Below are 18,356 nucleotides of genomic sequence, written 5' to 3' on the forward strand. Positions count from 1 at the left end.
CTGAAAAGATGGGCAAAGTTGAAAAAAGATGCAAGAGGTTGTGACAAAAGCACAGGAATTGTAAATAAAGGGCATCTCCAGGCTTTTAGAATTGTCCATGCTTATTAATAGTGACTTAGGAAAGATAGCTGAGAGCAATGCCATGGTATTATGAAGCAAAGAGAAACTGAAAAGGTCAGGAAAGTAATATATAAAGGGGCTTCTACAATAGCATAGAATGATCAGGATTTTGGAAGGTCACATCCAGGTCTCTGATACTACTCTTGGGTACAAGGGGTAGGATATAATAGAAAAACTCTAGGTGAAAATAAGTAGCCAGAGGTCATGATTCACAGGGAAACCAACCATATATGAAAGAGTATTGTTTGAGAGGTTGTAGTTCAAATTGTATGGCCTACAGTGTATTAATCTCAGGATATTTGCTGACAACCAAAATTGCACTAGACTCCTAAAACACAAATTATTCTAAATACTCTCAAAGCCTCCTTGAAAATGTGTAACATTCACAGTGACTCCTGGGCATCCCTGGCCCATAACTACTCAAGGTGGAGAAATAGCTTTCAGATTGGCACTGAGAATCTAGAGTTATCTGTCAGGAACACACAGAAGCCTAGTATGAACAGCAAAAGTAGCACACTACTTCCCAAATTACCCTTATGGGTGCCCCACCTGTATCATTGTCTAATGAACCTGCAGAACCCACAGACTTGGAATAGAAGCAAATCATCCTCAATCTCTCGAGGGAAGGCCTACAAAAATAATCAGATGCAACTGTCTGTTAAATTGCATTTTCCAAAAACAAATTATCGCTAAAATTAGAGAAACAAAGGATTGCAGAAGGTTGACTGCCTGCTTTTATCCACAGATGCTGCCTGACCTGCTGAGTTCCAACAGCATCTTTCATTTCTTTAAAATTGTTAAGTTAAAACATTAGTCAGTACTTTTCTTAAATGATGTAAAAGGCAGTCATTATTACATCTTGTCAGTCTGTGATCAAGGATGAATGTGAGTGGTCCTGTTAATACACAAACTTCCTTGATATCACATGCAGTGAAGTGAAATGGCTGAAGACCAGCTTTCGTGGCAATGGGGAAATCTCAAGAGGAAGCCAAGATGGATCATCCTGTCATAACTTCTGTATAAACATGGTTGCAAATATACCTAAACACTGGGCCCTTCCTATAACAAGTTTGGGGATGTTCTTGGTGTCTGTTCCTCCTATTAGCTTAATTATCCAACACCCATTCATACAGCAGAAGCTTTGATCAGATTTGTTTGTTGTAGAACTGCTTAGTCTGTCTCATGAATGCTATTTTTTTTCTTTTCAGCTGTTTCAATTTCAGCAGGATGCACTTTTAGGTACGCTGGGTGCTGACCATACCATCAAATTTTTATCACCTATCTTATGTAATTCAGCTTGGAGGATCTATCTACTCAAAGCAATAGTTACCCAAGTTTTGTTATCCTATTTCCATATTTTATTCCTAATGTTTCCCTTGGTATTGGTTTATCATTGTTATATGTACTGAGATACAGTGAAGAGCTTTTGTTTTGCATGCCAATCAGACAGATCATGCCATAGATAATTACATAAAGGTAGCAAAAACAAAAGAGAATGCAGAATATAGTGTTGCAGCTGCAGCAGTGCAGGTAGACAAATAAAGGGAAAGGGCCACGGTGAGGTTGATTGGGAGATCAAGTGTTCATCTTTCAGAATCCATCAAGACAGAACTCTGCTCTACCTTCCTTCCTGTCCTCATTTTATAATCACCCCTCATTTTATGCTTCTAGCCTCCAGCTGGGCATTTTGTTTGATTACTCAGAAGGCTTAGCTTATTGGTGTGTTTCTGTAATGAAATAAAATTGAAAGTAGGAAAACCCTGTGGAATTTTATTCTACTAAGCACTTAGTAGAGTTAATTACATCCACAGAAAAGAAATCAATCCTCTGGTTACAAAGCCAGTGTTCACCATTCTATGTAATATTTAACACTATAAATTATTGATGGTTTATGTAAAATGAGAATAACCATTGAGAAATTCTTGAGCTTCTCAACATGGGATAATTAGAATTTTCCCTAAAACATTGTTTGATTATATGGAAACAAGCAATTCAGTACTTTCAGCATCTGTCAAGCCAAATCTTGAGCAGCCAGAACCAATTTAATGACAATTATTTCAAAAGATACATCAAACATGCAGCTGTGGAACTCACCTCTAATTTATTACAGCATCAACAATCCTATGGATGTCAACAGCATTATTTCCCTGTAACTTGCTTTCGGTTTCTACAACATTCGGGAAATGTGAACACACAAAGCATAAATAGCTAAAAGGTGCAAGGTAATGATCATTGCCACAGGCCTGGAAAGTACTTCCAAAGAAGACAGAATGACAGACTGATGCAAAAATAACAAACCTTTGCCACAATATTATGTATGCCCCTTATTGCATGATAAAGATCTGCAAGTTACATCTGATCATGACAATTACAAAATGTTTCTGACAAAAATATGCATTTAATATCAAAAGTAAACATCAATATTTTAGATTTATAATTTTATATAATGTTCACATTTATTTGTGCACAATATATTTTAAGACTAACATTCAGTCAGATACACAATGATCCTAGATAATTGTGCTTCAAATTAAGGGAAGCCAAACATGTTTAGAATACATTTGCAAATTGATTATTTAAAGCTTACCTGAACCTCCTGGAAAGCTGGCTGAGCTGTTACCTGTAATTCACTATTTTATTTATTAGATGTGGACATCCCTGGCAAGGATGACTTTTAATGTGCTTCTCTAATTACCTGAAATGAAGAGGCAGTTATGGAGTCAACCACATTACTGATTTGGAGTCACATTGAGACAGGCCAGATAAGGCTGGCAGATTTCATTCCCTGAAGGGCATCAGTGAACCATATTTGTTTTTATAACAATTTGGTAGTTTCATGGTTACCGTTACTAGTTTTACAATTTCAGATTGATTCAATTGAATTTAAATTTCTTTGCTGAAATATTTGTATCTGAACATGTTTCTAGATTAGAGGTCCAATCTCTGGATGCTAGTCCAATAACTCAACCACTGTGTTACTGCAACTGCAAAGATTTAGAGGTTTACATTTCCCTATGATATAGAAGTGGGCTATTTCTCCCCTTTGTGGATTGGAGAACACACACAGTCACAGGGAGAATATGCAAATTCCACACAGAGGGTCAGGAATGAACCCAAGTTGCTGGAGCTGAGAGACAGATGTGTCACTCTGCCACTTATTTTAATTTTTTTCAAATTATCTGTTCGTATCCCAAAAAATCCCTGAACCAAGGAGGCATTTATGAGTCAACAACACTAGTGAGTCTGGAGTCATATTTAGGCCAAAACAGGCAAGGACATAACATTTTCCTCCTCTGAAGTACTTCAGTGAAGCAGATTACAACAATCCACCAGCCTCATGGTCACCCGTATTTAAATTAGCTTTACTTCCCAATCTATTTAATTATTTTATCATCCCTCAGCTACCATAGTGGGATTTAAATTCATATCTCTGGATTAATCTTCAGAACTATGGCTGCAAGTTAACTGCTACACTATCATCAAGTCATAGAGATTTACAGCACAGAAACTGTCCCTTTGATTTACCACGTCCATGCCAACCCTTGTACCCATCCATACCAGTCCCATTTGTCTGCATTAGATCTTCTGCCTTTTATGCCATGGCTATTCAACTGCATGTCGAGATGTCTCTGAAACATTGGGATTGTATATGTTTCTACCATCTCCTTCTGGCAGCATATTTCAGATGTCAACATGCTCGGTGAGAAAAATTTTCCCCTTGATCTCCACTAAACCTCTTTCCTCTCACCTTAAACCTATGTTCTCTTGTTTTAGATACCCCTAACATGCAAAAAACTCTTACTATTTATTCTATGCCTCTCATAATTTTGTATCCCTCTGTCAGGTCACCTCTTGGCCTCCTTCACGCCATGTTCTCTCTAATTGTCCCACTTCCCATTCTTTCCTCTCAACTCTTCTCTCCAAGCACCACTTAATAAGATACAAATATTCTTCTATATGAAAAATACTCTTAACTAGCTATGCCTATTCCTTTCAAGCAAATACACTCAAAATATAATTACACTGAATTTACATATTTGCAAACTTACATATTCATGTTTCACATTAATTTTTTTAAATGCCCATTCTTTTTGCTCATGAATAATAATTTAGAACCTCACAATACAATTCAAGGTTTTATTTTAAAAATACATTTCTCTCCTTTGCATTGTACCTTAATTTTTGCACTGTCTCCTTTATTTTAGTAATGTATAAAATATACCATTTAATACCCACTTGATTACAATTTCCTACCTTATATTGCAAATTACATATTCAACTTCCCACGAGAACATAAGGACAGATCCACAATTTATATTTTATATTCCAATTTATAGTTTGCTTTTCTCTGTAATCGGTGCCATGAGGATCCACCAGTAATATGCTGATAATAACACGAGTGAGTGTATCATGCACGACACATTACACCTTGGCTGTAAAGTTAAAGGCATTTTCAAATAAAACCGATGCACTAAAACAATACATTAACCAATAAAATACATGCCATTTAAGTTGATCCAGACTGGTCTGCATCTCAACTCCATTATCTGGCTTTAATCAATCCCTTGATGCCGTTTCTTGGCAGAAATCTGTGGATCTCTGAAAATTTCAACTGCAGACTTGGACATTTTCAATTGACTCAGCATTTGTTCCAAGCACATACCCACAATGGTCAATGTAACCTGTCGCAATTATGGAGAAAAACGACTTTACGTCTCTGCTTTCAAGCACACGTTTATATTTTGGAAGCTGCCACTGTTTTGAAAATCCACCACTATTTACTTTAGAAAGTCAAGCATCAAGATAGATGTTTGAAAATCAAAGCTAAGAACAGATGTGTACTTTTCGTGAATCCAGCTAAACACAACTGTAACTGAGGAAGTGTGTCATTTAAAGACGTGCCTCAAATCTTCGGGTCAATCAGGAAGCATCCTACTGTATAGTCTGTCAAAAGTGCAAAATAAAATATTTTACACACCTTCATTTTACAATGAAATCACCTTAAACATATGAATTAAAAACAGGAATAGCCCAATTGGCTCCTCAGGACTGCTCAGCCATTTAATATCATGGCTGATTTGTCACCTCAGTTCTTCATTCCCATCCATCCTTTATGATGTTTCTATCAAATTCTGTCTTAAAAATATTCAAAATTCTACCAGCACCATCCTTTGAGGGAGAGTGTTCCAAAAAAAATCATAACCCTCAGAGAAGTTATCTCATTGTTCTTAAAGCAGTGACAATGATCAGATTCCCCCTTGCGAGGAAGCATCCTTACCACATCTACCCTGCAATGATCAGGATCTTGTGTTTCAATCAAGTAGAGGCTCCATTCCAGCTGGAACAGCACCAACAGATCTTCCAGAACTGTACTGATGTTGTAATAAAAGCCAGGAGAAAGGCAAACACAGATACTTTGTCCTGCCTCTGATCTACAGGGCTAGAGATTCCACCTCCAGCATTCTGTGGAGCTACAGAAAGGCTGCAAAAAGATCCATAACCTTCTGCAACAGCTAACACCCCAGTGCCAGTATCTGTGAAAGTAACAAAGTTCTGTGCAAATACATGCAGAATATCAACTGTCATGCAACACTAATTTGACATTTCTCCTGCCATATTGGATCACCAAAATGTAATTGACAAAGTATTTCCTTCATTGAATCAGAATCAGGTTTATTAACACGCACTTTTGTTTTGCAGCAGCAGTACAACGCAAAGATATAAAATTACTAATAAATTACAAAATAAATACATAGTGCAAAAAAAAGGAATAACGAGGTAGTGTTCATGGGTTCATGGACTGTTCAGAAATCTGATGGTGGAGGGGAAGAAGCTGTTCCTGAATCATTAAGCGTGGGTCTTCAGGATCATGTACCTCCTCCCTGATGGTAGTAATGAGAAGAGGGCATGCGTTGGATGGTGTGGGTCCTTAGTGATGGCTGCTGCCTTATTGAGACACCGCCTATTGAAGATTTACTCGATGGTGGGGACAGTTGTGCCTGTGACGGAACTGGCTGAGTCTACATCCCTCTGCAGCCTCTTGCGATCCTGTACATTGGAGCTTCCAGTCAGAATGCTCTCCACCATACATCTATTGAAACTTGCAAAGAATCGTTGATGACATAATGAATATCCTCAAACTCCTAACGAAGCAGAGCCATTGGCATGCCTTCTTCATGATTGCATCAATATGTTGGGCCCAGGATAGATCCTCCGAGATGATGATGCCCAGGAACTTGATGCTGCTCACTCTTTCCTACTACTGACCCCTCAATGCTACTAGATCATTCCAGGAAGTGGTTCATGTACATCATCTTTTGCAGCTTGCAGCTGACCTTTGTGTGTGCACTTGCCAGAGGTTCTCTATTCAGGGAGAGGTACAGATCTCCCTCTCATTTGGCAGAGATCAGCAGCAATGTAGTGCCTTCCTAACAATCAGAGTTGTAACGATAAGTGATAAGTTTCCACTGTGCCTGCCAATGACCTTTGCCAGCAAAGAAGAAACACTACACTGACATTCAAAAGGTATCAAGAAGCAGGCAAGGTTCCATTCATTAACATCAACAGATAGAAAATCACTTATGATCTATATACAACATTCCTATAAGCCGCCTACTGTGTTTATGAACCCACTGCTGTTATGAAGCCTCAAAAAAGTATCTTCAAAATGTGATTCCTTTCACAGACCCACAGCTGGTGCTTGATAGGTGCAATACTGCAGAGCCTGGTATATGCTATCCCTCAGACAAATGGAATAACTGTCAGTGCTGCGCTGCTACAACCAAAACTCATTAGAGTCTGAAGCAGTGAACAAGTACAGCAGTACTCAATATATACCTCTGCTATTACTTGAAATCAGTCACCAGTGTTACCCAACTGCAAACATCAGTAACACTCCATCAGTTCTACAATCTTACAATTATATTTAACCTTGTTTGCCGCATACTGAATGCGATGTTGCCAATGTATTGTAACAATTATAATAAACTTGAAATGTAAAAACATTGGTGCAGCAGCTTGTATTCACATATAAAAAGCTCCCTGATTGTACATTTCCTTTCATTCATTCAAATAGAAAGAGGTGATGTGATTATAAGTAAATATGAAAGTAATTCCGAATGCTTTTTGTTCAAATAGATTGAGGCAAATTATGATCCAAGCATTTAACATGCTGACAGATATTAACATAGAAATAAGCAGGTTATTTAGCCTAACCTGTTATTTGAGACCTAGGGCATAGAAGTATAAAAATAACAAACCGCTTGAAATAAAAAAATAATAGGTTTATGGCTCCTTTTTCTTAATCCTCCCTATAAAGTAGTGGATATGTAAAAATCACACCCAGTTAATGCACTAACTTATCCTTTACACGGGGTCTGGAATTTTGCTCAATTACATTTAGTACCAAGGAGAAACTTCACAAAGTTTATCTTTTGTGTAATTTTGACATGTGGTTAGTCACCTCTTCAAAAATAATTGAGCGGGTGCATATGGCAGAGATGTTAGGCCGAAAGTATCAGTCTTCATGAACAAACTGTCCTTTTGGCACTGCATGTATTTGTTCTTTACATTGTTATCTTATATCAAGCATAACAGCCAAGAAATTCAATCACAAAGCAAAACCGTTTTAGAAACTGCTCTATAGATTACAGGTGTAAAACCAATCATGAAATGCAATTGTGACCTTACAGATTCTCAAGAACTTCCAGCTGTATGTTCTACTATGTGTGACACCCCTACACAACATGCATATTGAGCATGCACTGGTGATGTCAATGTTCATGGAACATCCAATTGGTGGCTCCTCTGTGAAATTAAATCCCAAATATGTAATTAATACCCAGTGTGCTCTAAAGGCAGGAATGCAGGTTGCCAAGGGTGAGGGGAGACATATCTCTATACCTGTATACTATATAATTACTTGCAAGTTTGTTTGGGATTGATTTGGAGGAGAGCTCACTTCATTTCACTGGACTTAAGACTGTGGGCTGAAGTTGCCTCGGCTGTCTGGGACAGCATAAAGGTCGCTGCATCCTTTTATTGCTTTAACTGCGGTTTCACTCGGCCTCCAGTTTGAACAGGAGTAGAGGGAGAGGTAAAGAGAACTTTCCAGAAGAGACTAGAGAAGACCGAAGATCATGGCAAAGGCAGGGTATCCACCAAGACTCTTCCAGGTTCCATGTTTCTCAATATTATTCTTCATATTTTCTTACTAGATAGGAGGCCAATCAATCCATCAAGAATATGCTAGCTCTCAGAGTATTCTTCAGTCCCATTCTGTCACTTACTTCTCTGTTATCTACTCTCTCTCACATGCCCATCAACTCTCCCAACTCTCCTGCCACTCACCTTCCACAAAGGATGACTTACAATAGCCACCTAACCTACCAGCACATCGTTGGGACATGGGAGGAAACCAGAGTACCTGGGAGAAACGTAAACTCCTCACAGGTCAGAACTGAACCCAGGTCCCTGGCCTTATGTCACACCACCATTTGCTGCACCATTGTGCTGCCCATGCTCCTACCAACTACCTTTTGCAAAGCAATGCATTCAGAGGTGAAAGTTTTCCAAGGTGGTGGGGATCACCAAGGTGCAGGTAGAACTCCTGTGATGAAGTGCCACCTGATAATGCTCCACCTGTACAGGTGAAGGTCACTGTCACTCTGAACTTCTTCACCTCTGGACCATCCCAGGATGAGGCACATGTTTTACGGGCCACAGTTCATGGGCGTTGTTTACCACAGCACACCATTGTTGCTCTGCACTCAAGGGGACTTCTTCATCTTCAAGAGAGACCAACAGATGCCAGGACTACAGATTTCCCCAAAATTCAGGCAATGGTGGCTGCAGTTATGTGGTGCTCCAGGTTCAGAGTTCTTAGCAAATAGCAAGGGTTGTCACTCTCTGAATGCATGCATTGTGTCGGAGTCCCAGTAATAAATCCTTTAATTCAGGAAGCACCCATGATGTGTTCATCCTGGGCCAGTCTGCTGTGCGCACCAACTTTCAGTTGCTGCATCGGATTTGGAAGGGGTGATGGGGAGTAATGGATCATCATCCTTGCCTACTGCCTCCAGTCTGGTGTCCTGGGCATTCTGGAGATGTGGGCCCACTAGGAACTCCATGGAGAATGAGTCCGGGGATGGGATTCTACCGTCTGCATTGCTCAGAGAGTGTGCAGCAGTAATCTCCAGATAAGGTCACACCGTTCTGATGACAGCAGTTTTCACATCAGTGCGTCTGAGATGATTCCCTTCTTCCCTATACCTCGTGTCCTCCAACACAAGCTGGATGGGCTGTCAGCTGCATCTGTTCCATTTCCCACACGTCTATTCACACTGCCTTCATTCCCAGTCGGACCAAGGATGGGGTTCCCCTTGTCCTCACCTTTTACCCACCAGCTCCCACACCGTCACCTTCATTGTGAGGCCACCACCAGCACATCTTTCCCTCCCTGCCACTTCAGCAGTCTGAGTCCTCTGTGCTCTGGTTCCTTTTCATCTCCAACACCCACTCCCTTTCTCACAGCAATTTCCCAGGCAACTGTGGGGAATGCCACACTTGCCCTCTTACTCTTTCCTCATCACCATCCTAGGATCCAAACACTCTTTCAAGTTAAAGCAATAAGTCACTTCATCTTTTCTAATTTAGTTCACCTAAAGGTATGGTGTGCTCTACAACAAAGGCCAAACACAGAACACTTCTTACATCCACCTGACCCTGAGCTTCCAGTTGCATATCACTTTAAAAACCCATCCATTCTGACCTCTGACTTACACTGTTTGGATGAAGCTCTAGGAACACACCTCATCTTTCAACTCAGCATCTTAAAGCTTGCAGGACTTTACAACCATAGCCAGTTTTGAAAATAGCCAGTTTTGTGATCAACTCACCTCTGTTTCTTTCTCTCCACAGATGCTGCCTTACCTGCTCAGTATTTCCATCACTGTTTTTATTTCAGATCTCCAGCTTGCAATGTTTTGCATGTCACAGTTCCAGTGTTTTTCTCCATTTCACGCTCCTTTGGTTTCCATTCATCCAGTACTTGCACCTCCTACAGACACCTGTACAATCAACCAGCCTTCACCACCTTCCCTGCCAGCACCACCGTCACTTGTGTTATTCCAACTCTCCGTCTCCACCCCAACAGACATTTCCTTTGTTCTCTCCACCCCTTCCTCTCCAACGAGAGGTCATCAACTCAACGCATTAACTCTATTTCCTTCCACAGATGCTCCCTCACCTGCTTAGTATATCCAACATTCTGTAGCATTTGTAGTTTTTTGTTGCTTTTCTCTCAGTTTGGCATTGTTTCACCCAGTACGTATTCTGACAATAAGAACAGAGCCCTTACCCTACAGCAGGAGGAGGACAAGGAAACAGCTGTGGATATTCTGCCAAGGTATGCCTCTACAGCCCTTTGGTTCCCTTGAGAACACCATCCCAGGGCAAAAAAGAAGAATGTGCCCAAATGAAGTAAGATCTTACCACCGTACAGATGAAATAACAAGCAGCAAGTTACATTGTATTAAACCACTGCCTGACAATGACCTGGAAAGGGCAGGTTGTCTTATAAGCAAAAGTTAAATAGGTTAGGGTCATCTGCACTGGAATTTAAAAGAGAAAGAGGCAAATTAAATTAAATATATAATACATTGAGGGGTCTTGTGGATGCAGAGGGGATTATTCCTCTTGTGGGAGAGTACAGAAGTAAGGAAATAAAGGGTCACTCATTTAAGACAGAAATGAAGCAAAATACAATTTTCTCACAACATTGAGAGTCTTTGGAACTCTCTTCTGTAAAAGGTTGTGGAAGCAGAGTCTGTATATTTTTAAGGCAGAGGTCGACAGATTCTTGACAAGCCAGGAATGAAAGGTTATCGAGGGGGTTTGTGGGAATGCCGAACTGAACTTACAATCATATGTGTCATCATCTTATTGAATAGTGGGGCCAAGTGTATGCTAGCTATTGCATGTAACTTAAAAGTTGGTGAGGTTGCTATCACCTTTAGAATCCATGCTACATGGTTAATTTATCAATATTACATAACAATGCTTTAGTTCAGTTGAAAGAATCAACTGTCGTAAAAAAAAAGGCAAGTTCAATGAGTTTATTTTATACTCTTTAACACAGTTGCTGCATTCCTTGAAAATGGGCCATATCACGATTTTCCATAAGGAATACGAGTTGAAAAAGAATAGATTTTGTGTTGATGTATTTACTTTCTTCCCCCCACACAAATTCTGTGTAAGCGAATTTTATTCCATATCTCAAGTTTTTGGGTAGTGATTCTGTAAGGGTGAATTTCTGTAACTTGAATGGTCGTAGCATGGGGGTTGCCTGTACTGAAGCAAGCAGTATGAGTGCAAGGGCTCAAGGCAAGAAGGCAGAAATTATTCAAATGCATTACCAGGGGATACTCAGTAAACATGACAGAATGCAGCAGCCATTTGGTATTCATCGAGAATGACTAGGCATGCTCTTCAAAGCCAATAGCACTGTAGAAGTTACAAAGAAAAATGCCGAAGAACAAAATGCAATGATCTGTGAGCAAGAAGTGCCATAGTATTAATGGAAGCGAGATCAAATACTTAGACAATGCTCACTAACTTATTAGCACTATGTGGTGCAGCTAACTGATGATCTTTTATTTGATGAAGTGGTCAAGAAAATTAAAGTCATACTTAAAATTAAAGTCAGATCAGCAGCAACTGAAATATTTCAAAGCTCCAAATTTAGTACAGTTAATCAGATACCAAAGGATGCAAACAGTGATTACATTGTGAGCTTGAGAAATTTAAAGACAATGGAATCATAGAAATGATCACAACACAGAAGGAAGGCATTCAGCCCATTGTGTCCATTGTAATTTTGGGATATTGTTGGATGAATCAGTGAGGGATAGATTAGCTGATGGATGAATACAAACCAAGCTCTTTAATGCTTTAGATCTTATCTGGCAAGAAGATTGCTCTTGGAAATGGAAATGGCAGTGATAAAGTTTTGTTCAGCTTAAGATGGAGATAAAACTAAAACAAAGAATGCTGGAAATGCTAAGCAAATCATCTGGTGATTTTAACCCCTACTAAGTGGACTCTAAGCCACACAGCATCCTTGCTTAGAAATAAACTTAACCTTCTCCTGTGTACTGATTAATTTGTTATGCTACAAGTGTCCCCATTACAGGAACATCAGCGTTCCCTTGCCACAATCACATTGATCACCAGGGCTATTTGTTTCTAGCCCCTTCTGATTGCATCTTGTCCAACTGTGCACACAGGACATCTTTCCTATTTTGTACCTCCACCATCGCAGCAGCACCCCAAAAACCTTGGAGCCACTCTTTTCCATGTTATGTCATTCTTCACTGTTTCCCAGGTCAGGTTCACTTTCTGCACAACTGCCAGCACCTGAACCAGCCTTGCTGTACCTCCCCTTTAAGAGCTGCAGGCTAGGTTTAAGTAGTGTTGACTAGCTTTAACGGAAGCCAATCACTAACAACATTGCCCCCAATGATCTGTACAATACACAGGCTGGATGCTGAACACAGCAAACAGCACATGCTGGCACCCTCCCTATATTGCAAACAACAGGTGTAGGTTAGTCACATAACAATCCCCACATCCTTTTTCAGAGGCTGTTGAATTTCATTCCAAACACAGAATGTTTAATCTGTTGCTGGAAGTAAACCAAATAAAATCTATTGCACCATCTTCTACTGGTCTTTTCAATTACCAAATGTGCTTTACTTGCATTTAGGTTTGCTAGGCTAAACCAGAATTGTGCCAATTAGCCTCTCAAATGGAACTTACAAACAAGGTGTTTTGGCACTAGACTTAAGTACAATTTATTTTACAATGACAAGCAATACAAAATGGATTCCACAAAGCTCCAAAATCTTACAGATTATGTGATGCTAGCAAATTTGATAGAGTTTCTTTGAGGAGGTGACCAAGAGGATTAACGAGGGCAGGGCAGTGGACATCGTTTACATGGACTTAGCGAAGTCCCACATGGTAGGCTGGTCCAGAAGATCAGAATTTATGGGATCCAAGGTGAGACAGCAAATGTGATACAAAATTGGGTTGGTGGTAGGAAGGAGAGGGGTGGTGGTGGAAGGTTGCTTTTCAGATTGGAGACTTGTGACCAGTGGAGCGCTGCAGGAATCAGTGCTGGGTCCTTAATTATCCATCGTATATATTAATGATTTGGAAAAGAATGTGGGTGGCAAAATTAGTAAGTGTGCAGATGACACCAAAATTGATGGTCTCGTGGACAATGAAGAGGGTTGTCTAAGGTTAAAACAGAATCTAGATCAAATGGGGAAGTGGGCAAGGGAATGGCTGATGGCATTTAACTCAGACAAGTGCAAAGTGATGCATTTTGGGAAGTTCAACCAGGCAGGGCCTTTGGGGGTGTTAATGAACAGCGAGACCTTGGGATACAAGTACATAGTTCCTGAAAGTGGCATTGCAGGTAGACAGGGCAGTGAAGAAGGTGTATGGTATGCTTGCCTTAACTGGCCGAGTCACTGAGTACAGGAATTGGGATCTCATGTTACAGTTGTACAAGTCCTTGGTTAGGCCGCAATTGAAGTATTGTGTGCATGCTACAGAAAGGATGTGATTAAGCAAAAGAGGGTGCAGAAAAGATTCACGAGAGACATAGATAGGGTAGATAATCACAGTCTTTTTCTCAGGATAAGGGAGTCTAAAACTAGAGGACATAGGGTTAAGATGAGAGGGGAAAGATTTAAAGGGGATCTGAGGGCAGGTTTTTCCACACAGAGGGTGGTGGCTATATGGAACAAGCTGCTGTTCCAGACTTCCCATGCCAACTCACAGTACTTTATTGGCTGGAAAGGCAATTTCATTCTGAATATCCAGACTGTGTCTGAGCAGCCTTGAAAGATCTATGTGGTTAACATCAATTACATAGCTCACAAGGAGGTGCTAGTTTACAATATTTCAAAAAGTATTTGGATACGTGCATGGACAGGAAAGGTTTAAGGGGGATATGGGCCAAACATAGGTACATGAGACGAGTGCAGATGGGCACCTTGGTCAGCCTATCTAGGCTGAAGGGCCTGTTTCACTGCTGTGTAAATCTATGAATCTATGTAACATGCAGCATCAGAAATTATTTTTTTACCTCCAAGTAAAAATAAGCAGAGGCATTGGGAGGAAGGTAAATCCAATTTAACAAGTACATGAATAATACTCAACTACTTTATCTCTTTAAAATAGAAATCCTAATTATAAAAATATGTTAAAAAGCAATAAGACCTTTTGTTTTTTGCCATTCACAACCTAAGGAAACTCAAACTGCATATTTATTTAAATATGTTTGAAGGGTAGTCACTGTTGTAGTGTAGAAAATGAGGAAATCAATTTCTATACAAAAAGCTCTTACAAATGGCGCATTGCTAATTACCAAATATTGACTCAGAATTTCAAATATACAGTATATAATTTTTTTTAAGCACCACCAGATTGAACTGTAGCATAAAAATGATCACTAGACATGATTGGGACATTTTAATTTATAATGAGAATTCATATCATGCAGTTCCTTGCATGTACTGTACATAGAAGCACACAGAGCTTGAAGGGGTGAAGTCAATCCTTGTCCAAAACACAACTGATACCTCCCCTGTGAAACTGATTCACAACTATGCAATTACCATACTGTGCATACCACACTGAGGAAATTACGAGTTTGAACAGCAGGGCAAGCACTACGTGTGTGCTGTTTAAAGAGATCATTAATTTCTTGCAGGTGTGTTGGAAATTCATTTGGCACAGAGCTCGTTGGAGAAAGATAGGCAGAAACTTCAAAAAATTGGGATTTTTTTTTGTACTTTTGAGTTGAAGCTATTTGTTTCCTTAAAAAAAAGCTACTTTAATCATGGTCCCATTGGCCTGCTCCAGGTTGTTTATAGGACACAAAGTCAAGGACAATCTTACAGAGTAGCCGGGACAATCTCCTTTTTTTTTCCTGGAAGCAACACTCCACGTTTGAAATGCATTCAGAGGCAGATGTTCTGAGTCAGTAATGGCACCTATTGTGACAGGTGCCTCCCAGCCTGCAGCACATCATTTCACATGGGAAATCTTGGGTGCACTCCACTGGAGGAAAGGGAAGTTCCTCTTCTCCTGCTTGTGTGAAGTGCATCAAGCAGTGTGGACAGATGAATTTCCTCAGGTTGCAGACATCCCAAATGATAGACCATACCAGCGCAACTTCAGACTTCCCATGCCAACTCACAGCACTTTATTGGCTGGAAAGGCAATTTAATTCTGAACATCCAGACCGTGTCTAAGCAGCCTTGAAAGATCTATGTGGTTAACATCAGTTACATAAGCTCACTTACCTCATTCACTTTAAGACACCTTGTTCTGGCCACTATAAACTACTTAAAAAATAATGTATGGATGGCTTTTAGGCACACAGACTATATCTGCCTCCTTACTCCAGTCTGGCTTATGCTGGTGTGAAAATCACAACAGCAACTCATTTTTTTTCCATATTTTCCTATGACAATACAAGGCCATTCAGTCCATTGAGTCCATGCCAGCTCAATCCCATTCCCCATTTATTGTCCTATAATCTATTCCCTCTCACATGCCCATCAAATCCACCTATCAATCCTCCTGCCAGCCACCTACACTAGGGATGATCTACAGTAGCCACCACTTCCATGGGATGAGTCACCTGCCCCCACTCCCACTTCATTTTAATCACTAGTCACTTCCTGGGCCCCCTAACATACAGGATGTCTTTCCCACTGTTCACCTCTTGACTAGGAAGCCCAAATCTATTCCAATCAAATGGGATTTCATCTTTTTTTTCCAGTGCTTCTCAAGATGAACAATGGATTGCACCAGGAGCTGTCTTGGCTGCTCTGTGGGTCTCCTGAAATTACTTGCACTTCACATGTGTGAATGGAGAGAACTCCACAACTGGCACATCCTAAGTACTAAGATCCATGTTTGAAGCACACACATGGAAATCGTACAGCAATGACATTGGGACTGACTGGTATCAGTGCCCAGATTGCTGCATGATATGCAAACTAGTGCCTTGAGATCTTTTATGACAAACTGAAAGGACAGAGAAGACTTCATGTCAACAACACCTCATTGGAAAGGCAACAGTCTCACACTCTCTCATTAATTTAGTTAATTTACTTCAACAGGTCTATTTCTTGCTTGATGAAATAAAGGTAGTCTATATGATTTCAAACTTGATTCCTGTGCAAATAGATTGGTAACTGAATATTTAGGAAGCAAATCTTTTTTCAGCTGCGGAACTGCACTTCAAATTAGATTAAGAAACTTAAAAAAAGTTAACTTAAGCACCCGAAAGCTGTATTTGCAAGAATAATGTAATGTAGTTTTTTTGTTGGTAGCTCAAAATATTCTGAACTAAATTTCTCCCTGTTCCAAGGCCGAGGCAAAATATACAAGAAATGTACCTGTTCTGCTCTAATGGCACTACTTCTGGATTATGTCCTACAATCAGGCCATTACCACAGATTTTAGTGCAACACGAATGTGTCTGCCAATGGACAAATTCATGACTTTGGTGGATGAACATGAGTAGAAGTGCAATTCCACTAGTCACTTGCTAATTACTGACTGAATTTGCCTGTGGCAGAAGGTAACATGCTGCTGAGGAATTGAAGATAATGCTGAGGCTTGAACAGGATGAGTGAGTAACTGGACCTCCAAAAGGAGGCTCCAAATTTTCAGACAAGAGGGCAGAGAATCTCTGGAATTCTCTGCCCCTGAAGATGATGCAGACCACATCATTAGATATATTTAAGGTGAAGATAGATAAATATTTGTAAGATCGAAGAATTGAGGATTACAGGGAACCAGCACAGAAGAGGAGTTAAGGCCAGCAGAGGTCAACCAGGATCATATTGAGTGACAGGACAGGCTGGAGGGGCAAAGTGGCTTACTCCTGCTCCTATTTTCTTGTGTTCTTTTGAGAGCTGCAAGGTCAATTTTTGATCGGAGTCCCATGGTGTCAGAATTTCAATGAGGTGCTTCCAAACACAAGCTTCATGGCCCTGGTTTCAAAAACAAAATGCCAATAGGTTGTCTGAAATAAGTGCTGCCGTGGACTAAATCCCACGGAATGCTGAATCTACTCTGTAACCTGAAGAAATTCATTGCCTGCGTCAGAAGAAAGTTTCCCTTCATTGTTGCTTGCCCTGAACAGGTTGGATTTTCTCAGAAGGTATTCAGAGCTCCCAGTGAATGAAATTTTAGCAGCAACTTCTGCTTGCATGGTCAAGCTCAAAGTATTGATGTACAGTCCTTAAGCACAACATTAAATGAAACACTAACAATGAATATTCAGCTCTGAATGAAACCATCTGGTCCATCCTCCTATCAATTAGTGGCCTATTGTTGAATATGTTCAGTGTCCTAGCGCTCAGGATTTGCCATTCTCTCAAAGATTAAAGTCCAGTGACCATCTGTGTCGGATACACCAGGTGCCCAAAATAATTAATTTGTAATGAGAGTCCAGGTTACCATGTCTGTGATTTGGTATTGAAATCTGTAGTAATTCCTCTGCAGCACAGTATCCCCTAGAGAGAGACACCATTTTATGAACCACAATGCTAATCAGCAGCTGGCATCTTGATCACAGAAGTGGCATTCAGAGGAGATTATGGTTATCAAAATGTGTTACAGCATGTGAAAGCACAAGAGGGAACTATATGCTGGGTTTATACAATACACAAAAATTGCTGGAGGAACTCAGCAGATCAGTCAGCATTCATGGAGGGAAATAAACAGTCGATGTTTCAGGCTGAGACCCGTCATCAGGACTGGAAAGTAAGAGGGCGGAAGCCAGAATAAGAGGTGGGGAGAGGGGGAGGAGCACACACAGGCAGGGGATAGGTGAGGTCAGGTGATAGGTGAGTCCAGGTGAGAGGGGGAAGGTAGGTGGGTAGGGGAGGGGGAGAAGATGTAATAAGCTGAGAGGTGATAGGTGGAAGAGGCAAAAGGACTAAAGGAGGAGGAATCTGGTAGGAGAGGGCAGTGGACCATGGAGTAAAAGGATGGGGGAGGGGAAGGAGAGGAGATGGGCAGGTGATCAAGGCAGGGGAACGGAGCCATTGGAATAAGGGAAAACAAAGGAGTGAGGGGGGTGGAAAAAAAATAACAGGTGGAGTTACCGGAAGTTAGAGAAATTGATGTTGAGGCCATCAGGT

At 40.5% G+C, this 18,356-nt stretch overlaps 1 long non-coding RNA gene across 2 annotated transcripts in view; it reads right to left on the bottom strand.

Annotated features, from left to right (window-relative positions):
• Nucleotides 1–18,356, bottom strand: part of LOC127576506 (uncharacterized) — a 38,815-nt gene that overhangs the window by 1,315 nt on the left and 19,144 nt on the right. The window contains exons 1-4 of one of the 2 annotated variants that reach the window (XR_007957240.1): nt 4,375–4,463; nt 2,708–2,815; nt 2,215–2,287; nt 670–749 (exon numbers count right to left, since the gene is read on the bottom strand). This is a non-coding gene — a long non-coding RNA (uncharacterized LOC127576506). Of the gene's footprint in view, nt 1–669; nt 750–2,214; nt 2,288–2,707; nt 2,816–4,374; nt 4,464–18,356 lie in introns of those variants that run through there. The other variant, XR_007957241.1, reaches the window with a different exon arrangement.

This window comes from Pristis pectinata, chromosome 12 (genome assembly GCF_009764475.1).
Source record: "Pristis pectinata isolate sPriPec2 chromosome 12, sPriPec2.1.pri, whole genome shotgun sequence".
NCBI lineage: Eukaryota > Metazoa > Chordata > Chondrichthyes > Rhinopristiformes > Pristidae > Pristis > Pristis pectinata.